The 16,618-nt window shown below is 34.8% G+C and overlaps 1 protein-coding gene across 3 annotated transcripts in view; it reads right to left on the bottom strand.

Annotated features, from left to right (window-relative positions):
- Nucleotides 1-11,404, bottom strand: part of LOC120417401 (uncharacterized) — an 89,087-nt gene extending 77,683 nt beyond the window's left edge. Inside the window, exon 1 of one of the 3 annotated variants that reach the window (XM_039579438.2) lies at nucleotides 10,992-11,404. The gene's annotated coding sequence lies outside the window, so the exon portion shown is untranslated. The remainder of the gene's footprint in view (nucleotides 1-10,991) is intronic. The other 2 variants (XM_039579439.2, XM_039579440.2) reach the window with 2 other exon arrangements.
- Between the last annotated feature and the right edge of the window lie 5,214 nt (nucleotides 11,405-16,618).

Genomic DNA, 16,618 nt, shown 5'->3' with positions numbered 1-16,618 from the left:
TGCAACATGAATCGATAAATTTATACACAAAACTAGTTTTAGTGAATTTCAGGCAAAATTGTTTCTTTTAAACAGTTTTACCTATAATTTATATTTATAGCTTTTTAGTTTTATAAACTAAGTTAATAAAAAATGAACAATTTTTTTTTGAGAAACTGTATATCAACAACGGTGGTAGATTCGACGTAAACATAAAATTTGAACACTTCAAATCTGATTTTATCAAGAAAAACTATGACTATCAAAGTCCCCCCGGAGTTCAATATTAGAATTTTCAACGCAACTATTTTTTTAAGCACTATTGAAAATACTTTTTTTTTCAAAAGTAGTGCATAGACCTTGTTTGGCCTACCGCAGTACATATTCCAAAATTTCCAAAAGTTCTAATATTCCAAAAATAAATTGAAATCCTATTAATGTCACCCCGGTTTACGGTACCTTGGACAGTCGATCTTTTATTTGTTCTAATAATATTTTCAATATATAATATTCAATATATTCAAATATATTTTTAAAAATTTGTATAATAAAGACGAGACATAATTTTAAAATCTATTTAGAACTATCTTGTTTAAAAAAATGTTTTGTAGGCTAGAAATTCTATCCGATAGCGTTGTGATTTACATAAGAAAAAAGGTAAAAAAACGATCCTAATTTTTCATAACTTATTGCTGTCAGTTCATTCAAGTTCAGCCAAGCAGGTTCCGCCCCTTAAACACCCCAACAGTTTCCAGTTCTATAAGAGAGAAAGTATCAACAGGTAGTTGCTGAGCCTCCTGCCTTGCCTTGCCAGCGGCGGCCTTATACCTTTCCAAATTGGCCATTTGGGAGCAACAAGCGAAACTTCTCCGATGACACGACTCCTCCCCCCACCTGCACCACCTCCACCAGCATCATGCTCGGTGGTTAAGAGTTTCCATGTTCAACCAGTGGAAAGCGAGGCCGACGTTTTCAATTTTCGAAAAATCTTTCAAAGAATGATAAATTTGCGAATTGTTCCGAAAAAAAGGCCAGAAAAAAAAGACCGTCGGTCGGTCGGTCGCAAGTCTTCCTTTGGTTTTTCCGGGCACATTTTTTGCTGGTTCTTATCTTTCTCCGGTTTGAAACCTTCTCCAAAGATGACGAAAACCTTTTCGGTTGATTTGTCGGAGAGCCGTTCCTTATCACGTGACGGCAAGAGTGCTCTTTCTCTTCTTCTTGCTCTTGAGGAAAGGCTGTCATTGTGGCCAGCGAACAAAAAAAAAAAACAAGCCCCGCAACATCAGACACAAGAGTATCAGAGTTTCAACAACCAGGCCCAGGCCAGGCCAGCGTACGGTTAGAATTTCAAAAAAATAATTTGCATGTTTGCTTTGTGTAAATATTTTCCCCCGAAATGCCTCCCGGAAAAACGCAGCGCAGTGGGTGGGGGGGAAAGATGGAAAATCCTTGGAGTACGGCGCGCAAGGCTGCAAAAGTAGCAGCAGCAGCAACCTGCTGTCAAAATGCAAGCAACTTCAACCAGGGCGCGCGACCAGGCGAAAAACGTAAGGATAAAGGGATACAAAGGCGTCGTGCCCTGTGGAATATGCAAATTTCTGGCACGAAAATAATTGTCATGGAACAGGTCGCTGTGAGTGTGCGTGTGTGTGTGAGTGGGTGGAGCGAAAGAGAAAGAGAAAAACAATGAGGTGGGTGACTAACAGAAACAAAAGTTTTTTTTGATATCTTGAAAATGTTTTAAAGTGGAATTGGGTCATGTGAGGTTAAGGAGCTTTCAGATTTCTAATGAATTACATTATTCTTACGATTTCCAAAACCTATTAATAGTATGCCTAGAAGATATCAACATTAAATCATGAAATATTAACATTATTATTATTTAAGATCATTAATTTATTGTAATAATGGTAACCAAATTTTTGGAATAGAGCAATTCTCTAAAAATCGGCCGATTTCGACCATTTTTTGATTTGGCTCAAAATGTATGGGGCCTTCCCTGTCACCAAAGAAACCATTTTGTGTCATTGGTTCACCCATAAAAATCTCCATACAATTTTGGCAGCTGTTCATACAAAAATGATATGTAAATATTGTAACTTTTCAAGGTATTTTTTGATTGATTTGGTGTCTTCGGCAAAGTTCGGCCATCCCTGAAAATATTTTGTTTTGAAAAATTCTGAAAAATTCCTACAATTTCGTCTAAGAGACTTTGAAGATTGGACCTCTGGTTGCTGAGATACAGCGGCTTAAAGAAAAAGAAAGAGGAAATTTGAAGTTTTTAAAGTCTCACCCAAACAACCCTCCAATTTCTAATGTCGATATCGCAGCAACTAGTGGTCCGATTTTCAATGTTAAAAATTAAAACATTCGTAAAATTTTCCGATCTTTTCGATTTTATTTTTATTTTTTTGAATCAAGACTAACATTTTAAAAGGGCTAAACATTCGATATTACGCCCTTTTGAAATGTTCGTCTTGTTTTTTTTAAATATTGTTTTCAAAAAGATCGGCAAATTTCACGATTGTTTCATTTTTCAGCAATGAAAATCGGACCATTTGTTGCGGATTTTTTTTTCATGGAAGGGTCAAACGGGTTTGAAACCTTTACGATTTGTTTTACATTTTAAAATGATTGTTCAAACTTAAATTTATCAAATTATTTTTATATTAAAAAAAACAGAAATCTAATAACATTATTTTTTTCTGTATTGAAAATCGAACCAATAGTTTCCGAAAAAATGCGAGTAGAAAATGAGAATTTGTCAGATGACACTGAGAAAAACTCATTTTTACAAAATATATAGTTTAAGGTGAAACGGGACGGTAATGCCATATTGACAGATGCTAAATAGGTGAATAGCAAGCAATCTGTCGAGTTCAGAAATTGGTTTAAGTTGAATAGAAGTGCATCCCGTTTCACCCTAATAGACTGTGTCTTAGCAACCAGCAGTGCCATCGACATTATCAAAATTAGAGAATTGTAGTTAATTTCCTAAGCCTACAACATATTTTTTGCAGGTATGCCTTTCTTTGCTATCTTCAATTGAATTTTTAAAATAACCTTAAAACGCCTTTAACTTGCAAATGGTGCATTTAAAAATTCCTTTTCAATTACCATTTTTTGCATTAAAAGTGATTTTTGAAATTTTGTTTGAACATATAAAATTCAGCACATAGATACATTGTTTATTTCCCTTTGAAAAATATAAAAAAATCGTAAATAATTCTTTTTTGCAAATTATTTTTAAGGATTAACAAGTCAAATTAAAGAGAAATAGATCATTTTTTTCAGTGTGCTTATTTTTTCTAAGTGTCTTAATCGTAATCTAGAACTTTGTCAAAGTCACAAAATCAATCAGAAAGTCCCTTCACAAGATAAACTTTTCGAATATTTCTATACCTAATATGTTTGACTTGACTGCAAAATTGCAAAATTTCATCAGAATCTAAAAAAAACTTGATTCTAAGATAATTATTTTTCTGTCAAATAACAAAGTCTTGAAAAAATTCAAATGATCTTTTTTTCAAATTTCAGGTTCGATAAATGATTTTAATTTTTTTTAAATGTCCTTCGTTGCTTAAAAATTGATTGATTTTTTTTTACATTTCCGTTGACATGTTTTTTACATACATAAATAAAATCGACATAAAATTATTGTAATTTTTTAAAAGCCTAAAAATATTTCAAGATGATTTGAGTAGATAATTTCTATTTAATTGTATCACATTTTTTTTTGATAATGTAATGTTTCACTATATTTCGATAAATGATTTTATTTTTTTTTAAACCTCCTTTGTTGCTTAAAAATTTATTGATTTTTTTTTACATTTCCGTTGACATGTTTTTTACAGACATAAATAAAATCGACATAAAATTATTGTAATTTTTTAAAAGCCTAAAAATATTTCAAGATGATTTGAGTAGATAATTTCTATTTAATTGTATCACATTTTTTTGATAATGTAATGTTTCACTATATTTTCAGATTAATCTTATTAGGCCGATGCAAATATTTTTCAAAGTTTTTGTCCCTCGGCTCTGGCCGGGGTCGAGGGGTAGGCAAAAAAAATATAAATATTGAAATAACTAGCCATTGATTTCACATTTGCATGGAAAAAGTGTTTCAAATGCATTTTACACTAGTTCAGTTGTTTTCAAAGTTTTCAAAAAATGTAAGATTTGAGGAAAACAAAAATGTTAGCGAAAAAAACTTTTTGCGATAATAAACATCGAAAATTTTGAAAAATTTAATAGATTTTAAAATCAACCCAAACATGCCTAAAATGATTCTTAACACAGAGGAAGGCATTTTAAATTAATTTAAGCTGCTTGCACTTAATTTTCCATTGAAATTTTGAAGTTTTTTGAAAAAATATTTTTTTGTTGCCCCCTGATTTTTCGGACTTATTTTGAAGGAGCTAAAAACTTTAAATAAAATTTTTACCAGCTTTAGTATGATCAATTTATGTTTATTTTTAAGATTTTTTCTTCTATTGTGATGATTATCTCTTTTTAAAATTATGCTGAATAAAGATTTCGAATGTCTGTTCAACCCTGTTTGCCCTCAATAAGAGTTTCTACCAAAAATTGCGCACTCTGTTAAGAGCAGACGAGTCGCGAATAACAATAACATTAAGAGCCCATTCGTTGAAACCCATCAGCTTGGTTGTTCAGGATGGTGCCATTTCACTCGAGCCGTATTTGTACAGCCATCAGTTAATTCTTTGTGTTATTTTTAAATTAAATGCACCGTTTAAATAAGCAAAATGTTTGAATCATTCAAGAGTAGAGCATTAAAAATATTCTCTTGCGAATAAAAAAAACTGATTTAAATCGTCGAAATTCCAACCCACCCCCGTTTAACGCTTATCGAAGTCATTTGGAGCAAAATCCCACGCCCATTTACGATCCTCGTTTTCATCCTTGTTTGAGTGAGGGACGGATTCTGGTGTAATTTGGTGTTTTTTCCGCTTCTGTTTCACTTGTAATTCTCACGAGTTTCGTGAAAAGCGTGAAAATCTGCTCGAGTGTGTGTTTTTTGTGCTTGGCTTGGCAAAATACACACACACACGAGGGATTTGGTGACGTTTCCAATGAAACAAGGCTCAAGTTTCGCCAGAAAAACTGTTCCGTGAAATTTGAGAGAGAATGATGTGTGAAAATACTATCTCTAGGGGATGGCAATGACAATTGACAGTATGTGCGCAAACAAGGGGGAAAAAATCTATTGTTGAACGCAAAAAAGCTTGGAAGATGTGTTTGGAGATTTTTCACTAAATTCGTGCTGAAAGTAATTTTAAAAGGAAAAATATCTGCACATATTGACAATAGTGGGAAGTGCAAATTGTCCATAGCAGGACTTTTAATATAAAAAAAACACTTAAAGAATCTCCCTTGAGAATGAAAGTTCTGTCTTTGAAGGCACACGAAAGTCACGCCAGATAATGCGATTCATCGATTAGGTGCTATGTTGTGACACAACAGCAGTCTTCACCGCTGACTTGCGATGAGATGTCTGATATTGAGCTCATCCATCACGGCAGAGAGGTGGTGACAAAGTTCAAAGTTTCCGTTGGGGTTCACGGGGCTGTAGGCTCGTGGAGTGTTAACTTTCAAGTGGATTGAATTTCTGGCAGTGCGAAAGATTGATTGATTCTGCAAGAATGGATTTTCTTTTTTATGTGTCACTTTTTTGAAAGGTTCCCATCGACACATCTTCCATTACACTTTGTTAAAGATTCTTTTAAATCATTTGATTAAAAAAAATATCAGTACTTTTTTCATCTATCATTTATATCCTTTAAAGTGTCAAAACAGTCGACTTCCACACATTAAAAACGCTTTCTCACTACGACGATAAATTGCTTCAAAACCACAAACACACACACTAGCTGCTGCTGCTGCAATCATCGCGTGTGCAGCAGCCAGAAAGCTGTCAATGTCAGATGCGTGATATTTTCACGTTTTTCATTCACTTTCCAGCGGCAAAAGTTACAAAAAGCCAAAAACCGATCACGAGTCGGTTTTCCCGTCGAGAGACCACAAACACGAAAAATGTAACAACTCTCAATGAGCGAACGGGTCGGAAGGAGGTGGGGTTGGCTCTCACGGAGTGCCTACCGAGTGGGTGCGTGTGAGTGACGACGAATGCCCATCGGGTCGTGAAAATTCGGGTGCCCTCAAAAAGGAAAACGCCTTTGCCCATCGGGTTTTATTTTTATTACATACGGTCTAACTGCGGTTTTTCGAGCGGCTCCGGCGAACAGAACACATTCAACTGGTGTGATTCAATTAAAATGTGCTGAGATTTTAGAATCGTTATGGTGCTGTTATAGGGTGGGAGGGTTTGCAGTGGACGTTGGGAAGTTTATTGAGGTTGAAGAAAAGATTGATATTTTTCAAGGTTGTGACACTTAAGTTGAAATTATTGTTGAAGCAACATAAACACAATCTATTCATGACTTAATTATTAGTCTAACAGTAAAACCAAACTGTTCATAATTTTCCCCTATTAGTCTCCAAATTTATTAACTTTTATTCAAACAAATATTTGTTCTTTTTTAAATCATTGATTTTTGACATCAAACTAATGAGAAGTCTTATGCACCTGATGAATTTAATTTGCCTGGATCCTTGTTCTGAGTGCCTTTTACAGCCCAGTGAGAAATGTAGGACCAGTACGGAGGATCTTTAATAAGATCAGACATGCATCGGGCCTATAATTCTTGCTGGGCTGTAAATGACATTAAGGCAATAGGGCCCTGATTTTGTTTTATTATTTTCATGCAAACAAATTGACAAGTCGTCGACTTTTTTCTATTTTTTTTTATATCAAAATTTTATTTATGTCTGCTTTACAATTTATGCTCTAAAAAGTAACCCTGAAAAGTCAGAAAAACACGTAATTTTAAAATGAAAATTTTTGTTGTAAATGAAAAAATACCATTCTGGGTTATTTCAGATTCGAAAATACATAAAATTTCCCATAAAATGACATCTCTCAAGATTTTTTACAGTTGAGTAACTATTTTTTACTCTTTTTTTTTATGAAAAATGCGTTTTTCGGAATTTCGAGCAAATTTCACGAAAATCGAAGACAGGTCGGGGCAACTTTTTTTGATTCCATGTGGGTTTGCGGAGAATTACCATGTACAAAAAGATTTTTTTTAGCTTTTAATTTATAATGATTAAAATACGGGTGCCACGATATACCATCACTGACCAAATCGTCTCAAATTTTGTATGAGATTGTAATCAGGTGGAATGGAAAATGAAAAATGTCAATGTGATTAAATAATCTATCAACCAATAGTTTAAACAACTCAATTTTGTTATAAATATTGATATTAGTCGTTTACTGTTGTTTCGTTTAAATTTTAAATGGGTTTCATAATAGAATTGAGTTTCTGCCCACAAGCAGACAGTTCCTTAAAATTAACAAATACAAATGTAAGTAAATATAAATCCACAAAAACAATCAAAAAATAATTGCCTATAATTTTGGTATTGTCTTCACAATTTTTTAATTCGAAATTTGTGTACGTTTTGCAAATATTTTTTTTTGTAGCTTTAAATATTATATAAGAAAAATAATGTAAGATTACATAGGAAAAGACGAAATATCAACAATAAAAAAAATCAAAGCCCAAAATTAGCTCGTTTTACTGTGTTAAATTGAAGGCAAAACTATTCCAATGAAATCCTATAGATTGTAACTACCATACCACACAGAAAAAAATGATTGTAATATGCATCAGGAAATGATGACAGATTTTGTGTCAAAAAAAAATTGTAATATTACATCAGAAATTTGTGAAAATTAATCAGTTTCTGATGAATTTTCATCAGGTTCAAATTTTTACACATTTTTAAAGTAAAATCAATCATAAAAAGAGGAAATATTCAACCAACCAAATTTCCAACCATCCAAAATTAAACTTTTTTTCTGTGCATGAAACCAGTCACTACTGAATACTCTCTTTACTGCTTTTATTTTTTCTCTGGTCGGCTAATATGTGATAAAATCAGACAAGCCGATAGCTGTAGGTCTCTCCAACACAGTTTTAAAAAGTTGTAAATTGAATGATTAAAAAACACCTCTTTTTGTGGAATTAAATAAAATTTAAGTTTAAAAATTTAAACTCTACAAAAATTTAAAATTTCATTTGTTACTAATGTAAAATCAAACATGTCTAGCATACAATATTTGATTTAATAAGTAGTTATATATGGAAAATCTAAACGCTAAAACCTTTTCTGGATTCGATTGCTTAGCAAATGTAGTGTATCATCTCTAGCCTTATCAGACACCTTAGGGGAGTTCAATTTTAATCGCCACCGAGTCCACGTGATAAATGCGTAAAATTTATATTAAAAAAAAAGGTACATGAGTTTGATTCACTTACAAAATATTTTGCATTTCTATGAATTTTGTGAACAGGAATCGTTTCAGATCTTAACTTGATGATATTTAGAAAAAAAGGGATTCAGAGAATTATACTAATAATACAGCTCCATTTTTTAAGCTACTTCATCAGTACTTGCGGAAGACTCCAAATCGATCAACAATCTCCCTACCAATACACAGGTTTTTAATATTTTCACATAAAAAATTGTTTGAAAAGTTACTTTAATTGTACGAAGACTTTTAGTTTCGAAATCTCAAAATGTGAAATTATGATTCAAGAGATCAGCTGAACTCAGGGAAATTTACTCATAAATTTGAATTTTAAACCAAAATGTTACAGATAACAAATTATTTTTAATTGCTTCTCATGAGTACAAAAACAAAAAGTTTAATTTTGGAAGGTTGAAAATATATTTGGTTGAATTTAACTACTTTTATAACTTATTTTTTCCTGAAAATGAGAAAAACAGCAAAATTCTTGAAAATTTCACCATTTTCAGAGGTTTTTTTTTTGTACAAAATCTGTCTTCATTTCCAGATGTAATTTTATCATCTTTAATCTGTGTATAACACATTGGCAAAACATTTTTTTTCATAAAATTATTTTTATTAGGTCCTTTTTGGCACTGGGACCGGCTTAGGACCGAGTCGGCTTTGTAATTACATTTTTCTTAAAGCTAAGAGTAATTACAGAGGATCTTGTGTGTAAATGTTAGTGGGAGGGAAGCCGAATACCCGCGGCCTGCTCGGGGTTTGGCAAAACTTTGTAAAAAAACATTATTGGTTGAATAAAATTACCAAATTTCAGAAATTTTATTAGCTATGGATGTTATGGAATGTTTCATAACTGTATTGCTTGGTCCTTAATGAAAATCGAACAGTAGGTGCTGTAATTTGTTTCTTCAAAACCGATACTGCATGGAACCTGATCAAAAGTGAGTTTATTTCAGTGAATCTCCAAATTACATTATTGTCTTAGTTCAAGGTATTCAATAATTTATTTTTGCTTATATCAACAATTATTAATCCAAAAACAAGATTTTGTTAAATGTTATAATCTGATGGTTTGGTGACTTATTGAATATTGTGCGTATTCCCCAAAAAGTACGGCGAGTACCTTTGAGAGAAACTAAAAGTATACTCATCGAGAGTAATTGTTGTTGTTGTTATTTGTTTTATACTAGTTTACGCTAGTGTTATACGCCCTTTGCTGCAAAACAAACTAAGAAGCTTGATAACTTTTAATTCTTTTCCCCAGTTACAGCTGCCGTTGTTGTTTAGTTTCACTTTAAATGAAAAGAAAAACTTTGTCTTTCTTTCATTCCACTTTTCCTCGGCGGGGGAGAGCGATTACATGTGTTACCTGACATTCATCTCCGGCGGGCAGCTCCTTGCTCCCTCGTCGTCGTCGTCTGCAAGTAACTGCCACTAAGTAGTTTGCTCCGTTTGAAGTTCGTTCCGAAAGAAGTGAAAAACATCAAAAAGTGGCTTCGTTCAACTTTGCAAAAGATGCATAAAGTTGCATGTTTTTTCTTTGTTTGTCGTCACACCACAACAACAACTACTACTACAGAGAGTTACAAAACAACAACAACACCAACATCGTCCACGGGGGCAAAAATGGCGCTCATTATGTAACACAACGTTTGCTTCGCTTGTGGGTGGTTGTGCGTTTGTTCGTGTGCTTCGAGGAGGAGAAGATTTGCGCGCTAAATATCCTTTTTTTTCTTGGAAATTGTCCTTGCAGCTTTCGCTCGTCACTTTTGTAAGATTCTGTGTGTGTGTTTCTTTTTAATAGCGCTGAACAATTAATTCTCACTTTTCACTGTAAATTATGCTCAGTAATCCTTTCCCGCAATCTCTCTGTCTCCTCTACAGGTGTGAAAATATAGATCATCAACACAACAACCACTTTTGATACTTCTGTGGAAGTGTGTATGTGTGTGTGTTCGCTGTGTGTCGTTTAGCCTTTTGTTCCCGCAAAGCCACCACACTCTAAACGGTTGTCGAACGTTAAGGGGGAAACATCGTACCAGGTAGTGCACACACACACATACACAAGCACACTTTTCTTGGTCGTTTTAATCCACTTTGTTTTTGCTTCTGCTTCTTCATGTCGTGTGACGTGCTCATTTTCCAGCAGAGTGCGCGCTTTTCAATTTTTCCCATCCTCTTGGAAAGATTTTCTTTTCATCAAAGAGTGAGTTGGAGTTGGGAAAATCTCACATGTTTACACAAATCCTCACACACACACACGTATTACATCAACACCCCCAGAAGTCGATCGCTGCGCCGCCCGTTTGCCTTCAATAAAAATTGACTCATTTCGATGCACGCTCTTTCGTCTTTTCTCACTCGAAACAAGATAAATCACTTGAAATTTCAATTTTGTGCTCGATTTTCCCTCCTCCTCCGCCCAATTTGGGAGCGGCTATTTGCTATTCCGAACACGTGAGCTCCGCGCACTTTTAATCATTAATTTCTCATGTTTCACTTCAGGTGACGTAGGTTACCCAGTGACGTTGGTTTTCGGGAGTGAGAAAGTATCCAGATTTTGCTTCACACATTTTTCCTTCCTTCCAAAACCCGACTCTTACTTTACCTGGACTACGTTTACTGCGCGAAAATGCGTTCGAAAAAATAAACACTAAGCTCACATTTTGGAAGCGTCTCAATCGGTCCGAAAGTTTCCAGTAAAGTCATCCAAATTTTCCTTTTAAAAATCCCATAAATCTGTAGAAAAAGACAACATCAAAAAAGAAAAGTTCACAACGATAGAAAAAAACACACAGACACTGATTTTGCCCCACGAACCCCACCGCACACGCAAAAGGCTGGCAAAGGTCCGTGTGTCCGTTCGCGCCGGATCCCCGGAACGGATAGACTGTGCTGACTAGCTGGCTCTGTGTCCCGCGGACGCGCCCTTCTTCGGCAACAACGGAACTATCGCCGTGAGACACACCGGAACAACGGAACAATACGCTGCGCGGCGGCTTTCCAATGTTTGTGTGTGTGTGTGCTCGTATGTGCGACGGTGTGCGGGTGTAAGTGTGTGTGTGGACGAGATACGTGCGGGTGTGTATGTGTGTATGTGTGTGCGTGCGTGCGCTCTTCCCGTGTCGGATCGAAAGAGATCTCCGGCCGCCACCAACTGTGAATTGGTACTGGCAGGGCGGTTGGCCAATTCCGGACGCTATGGGGGCGCCTGTTACACACCGGGGTCGCTCACGTGTGCGCGCGCGAGAGTTCCCCGTGCCGAAAGCAACAAGCGGCCACTCCCGGTTCTTTAGGTCCAGTCAGTGGGTTCGGGTTTGTTGTTGTAACTCAGTGTAAAAAAGGCGCGCCAAAAGCGCAGGAAAACCGAGAGGGAGAGAGAGAGTTACGAAGCTGGAAAATGGGTGCTGAGTTACGGGTCTCGGACACTGCCACGCCAATGCTGGTGAGATACTGGTGAGAGGGAGTAATGAGATGCGATGCAATTTGATCGCTCAGAACAACTATTGTTGACTGCTTGAGAGGATGGTATGCAATTGGAGAAGTTTCTTGCAAGATTACAAAATTCATAGAAAGTAATTTGTTTTTAGAAATTTCATCATTCCAGTTTGGGAATTGAACTCATGACCTCTGATATGGAAATCTCCGGATCACACCCCCTACAAGTAACAGGAATCCAAAACTTGGAGCAAATTCGTTTGTTAAAAAATGTAATCAGGTTAAGCAAAAAGTTATTTAAGATTATAATTAAGCTTCTGAAAATTGACTACCATTTTAGGCCGGTGGATCATATATTTCCCACAAATCCAAATTTCTAAAACTATCCTTTAATTTGCACATATTCCTCCTAATCATTTTCCTTTCATTTCCTACACGATTCAAACAATCGACGATCCTCCCTCCATTCTAGTTAAACATCGTGTACCATTTTCAAATTCCATCTACTCTTTACTTGAAAAGCTTCACAGTGAATTCACATTTTAGGCATTTTTGCAGTTCTCTAGCATTTCGCTTTTTTCACGATTTTTAATTATATATTTTTTAATCTGTGTGATATATTGTCCATCAAATTTTTGTGTTAAAAGAAGCCATTTTGTATCATTGATTTACTTCTTTTTACAAGTCTCCATGTGGATGTCCAAAAAATCTGTAACATGGGATGGGGTTTTTCTTTCGATTTTATGTCATTTTGAGCATCTTTTGATCTTAAAAAATTTAACTTCTTCATGTTTTTCCTTATTCTTTTTTTATTTTTCATATGCATTTGTCATGATTAGTTTTTGTTTTTTTATTAGTAGTATCAGGCCTGTTCTACAAACTTCAATCATCATCTTTTGCGTATTTGGAGTTTTTCATATTATTTTATCATTTTCTTGCTTTTAACCTTAACCCTCTACCACCTCTAGACGGGCTTCGATTAAAAAATCGCAAAAAATCAATTTTTCAACCGATTTATGATCTTTAAAAAGCATTGGAAAGAAGAAGTTTTATTTGTGTTATGTGACTTTGCCAATATGTAAAAAAATGTCATTTTTTCAGGGGTCAAGTTTGGCTGTATTTTTTACTAAAATTTCCTTAGTTTTAAATAAAAAGAAGTATGCAGTAATTTTTGTAGTGTCCCAAACTATGCCTCTTCCCATTTTTTACAATTTAAGTGATAATGGTGCCATTTTATAGCAGACAATGTGACAAACAAGCAAAAATGAAATGATAGGAAGTAGTAGAATAAACCAAATACTATTAAAAACAAACAAAAACCAAACAAGATAAATGCAAATTATAATATTAAAAATAAAACAAGAGAAGTTAAGTTTTTTGTAGAACAAAAGTTGCTCAAAATATTAGGCGGTTATGGGAAAATAGAAATGAATGAAAAAAAATTGGGCAGTAGAGGGTTAAATTTGAGTTCTGCGACCCCACTTTAGTCTAATTTCAATGGTTGATTGCCTGTTAAGAAACAAAATGAATTTTTCCAACATTTCATCATCGTCATTTTAGCCGCCTTCTTGGATTAAAAAATTCTAAACCAAATTAGACTAGTTTATGGGTAAGCTCGACAACAACAAAAAATGTGATTCGATTATCCGAAGTGAATTTTTTCCAAGGCCTTCGGATAATCGAGTCTGGACTGTAATTAGTTTTCAAGTTTCGGCATGTTTTTCACATTTTATATTTTTTTGGTCTCTTCGGCAAAGTTGTAGGTTATGATTAGGACTTTTCAGAAAAAAATATGTACAAAGAAATTAAAACTTTTTTTATTTAACTTTTTATGACTTAATGTTGAATTCTCTAATTACGTATTATTTAGGCTTAAATATGTGATTTTTTTTAGGTTTTTAAGGGTGCACAGCAACCATGGAAGTTGTTGTTGAATATTGAAAAACTATATTTAAATTGCTGAAAAAAATCCTATAATTTTCTCTCCGGAACTTTGAAAATCGGGCAATTGGTTTCTGAGATCCAGCCTTATAAAGAATTCGAATCGATAAAAATGGATTTTCTCTAAGTGGCCCCTAGTTAGCTTGTAATTTTCAACTGACGATATTTCGAAAACTATGGTTCCGATTTTCAACGTTAAACATTGGAACTGTTGCGAAATTTCTGACTTATTCAATAAAACTTCCTTCAAAATTTTAAAATCAAGTTTACTTTTTGAAAATGTCGAAAAATAGATAATTTTCCTTATTTCATATTTGAGACTTATTTTTTTTGAAAACGGTACATTTTATAAAGCAATTGTCAAGTACTTTTCGATAACAAAATTAACAGATAACAGATTTTCAATATTTTTCAAAGGCACTATTTTTCAAAAAATATGTCTCCAGAACCAGATTTTGCACCATCACGCTCTATTCCACAGAAGATGTCAAAAGAAAAAAAAATAAAAAATAAAAAAAATACGTTATTTGGGACTTCAAATTTTCGTCATAATAAGTTAAATAGAAAAAAAACTGTGTATCTTTTTTCTGAAATGTCCTAATCAAAATCTACAACTTGGCCGAACACACCCAATCGATCAGCAAAAATACTTCTTTTTACACAGGGAATGCCGGACAAAGTTTCATCCGTGTCTAAAAATGAAAATTTTGAAATCTCGAAAAAAATTGCGAAATTGTAGAGAACCACTCTTAATAGTTTTCCGATCCTTATCAGAAGCCAGACACGATGCCTCTGTGCTCTCTTATGCTGACTAGATAGGAAAACCAACAAGCTTAGCACAAGAAAGCACAGAGGATTCGATATATGAACAGCTGCCAAAATGTTATGGTTTTACTGATGCAATAAATTCAATTCAATAGTATTTTTTTTCTAGGCATTTAATTTTTTGTAGCCAATTTAGTAACATGAATTATTTTCCAAATTTACTAAGACACTTATTATATTCTACTTTTCCAATTCGAACTCATTTTCATTGATTAAAACATAAAATTTTGAGAGTTTCTGAATAACACGCTTCATTAGTTTTAATAGTTACAGTTAACTAACTTGAGGTGATTTGAACACTTCTTAATAAAGTTCATTATGGTTCCATACCACTCCTTTTGTATTAAATTCGTATTTTCCATTATGAATCTTGATTCTATCAATCTCACCCCGGTTTCAAAAAAAAAAAAAATCAAATTATTCGCTCTACAGCTTTGCCTTGGCGTTCTCGATTGCGAGATTCCTACTCGAAACTAGGTGTTCGAAGGCTTGTTGTTGAGGCAATTGCAAACCTCTTTTTACACCTTAGCTTCCATCCACCTCGGGATTCGAACTGACGACCTTTGGATTGTGAGTCCAACTGCCTGCCAGCGACTCCACCGAGGCAGGACCCAGGGAGACGACTCCTACACCTGGACTGAGCTAACGACCCCGGTTTATGGTACCCAAAACATCAATACACGTAAAAAAAGAGTTCGCGTAAGCGTAAACAAAGTTTATACCATTGGGAACCAGAAAGAAACTGTTCAAGCTTTTCTTTTAACCATGAAAGTTGGTTCCCGATGGTATCAAATTTATACACGATTACGAAACTCATGTTTTTGCGTGTACCCTTATACTCAACTAAGCTTAAAGTTTTTCCTTTTCATTTGCAATCAGCTTTCCGAAGACACAAATTTTAAGAAAATCCTATTCTTGGTTATATTTTGGAAAATATTGATTCGAATTGAAATGTCAAATTGTAATTTACGATTTGGAATACATCACCATTTTCTTTTTGTATTTTTCTCAGAGTGTAAATAAAAACTCAAATTTATGTTCTGAGTTGAAAACTGACATACCGTCGATACCATTTCTAAAATTAAAAATTGTTGTGAATTTTCTTAGATGCATACGACTCTTAAGATTCTGAGAAACCAAACGATGCAACACCCTTATCAGCTTCAAAGTTCACCATACCGTTGAGAGTTTTCCTTCTGACCTGAAATCATCATCATTGAGTAACAGTCTCCTCAACTCTTCTTACTGGCTTACGTTTGTTATTATTGTAATCCAGAGAGTAAGAGAGTGAGAAAAAGCACGCGCGTAACTCACCGAGAGAGCGGAGCACTCAGCCCCACCGTTTTATGGTTTGTTTTGCCCTTACAGCGAGGAAAATTTTCGCGAGTTTCATACAATCTCAACTTTACAGCGAAAAGATGCTGCGATGCACTGGCGCTGTTTTAGTGCCGCTCTGCTGTCGTGGGATGCAAATAGTAGTAAAACCGCGTTTTCCCCATTACAGAAACGAGGAGGGAAAATGCAACGGAATTATGCTTCCTGAAATGGGGTCGGATTACGGTGGGTGGAATGCCGAGGGACGAATAATCGCTGGTGGTTACATCATAAAACACGTCGCAAAATGAGTTACGGTCGTTTTTTTATGGGCACGAAGAAGGGAGTAACCCGCGCCGACGATCGTTTAAAACGTAATTGACAATCAGTTGTTTCAATTTGCAGGTGGTTCAACAGAGGTACTAAACTGTGTGATGGAGTACAAGTCCATCCCCGCCCACATCCGGGGACAGAGCCTGGGGTAGGGTTTTTGCTCGTACTTTGATTTGGTACCCATGAGGGCGGATGAGTTATTTACTCTGTTTTAATTGCTTGCTTGTTTGTGTTTTGGAATAAAGAGTGTAATGCCAATGCAAACCTTGAACTTTTTAGTGAGTGGTTTGAATTGGATTAAGAGTTTCTAGTTCAAAATTAACCGTAATTTTAGGATTTGGGAATTAGAGTGGTCCTAAGAATTACGGTTTCTCTGTTCAGAAG

The sequence above is a fragment of the Culex pipiens genome, chromosome 3, assembly GCF_016801865.2.
Source record: "Culex pipiens pallens isolate TS chromosome 3, TS_CPP_V2, whole genome shotgun sequence".
Lineage (NCBI taxonomy): Eukaryota > Metazoa > Arthropoda > Insecta > Diptera > Culicidae > Culex > Culex pipiens.
Note: the sequence above shows the minus strand (reverse complement) of the source record. Positions and strands in the feature narration are given on the sequence as shown.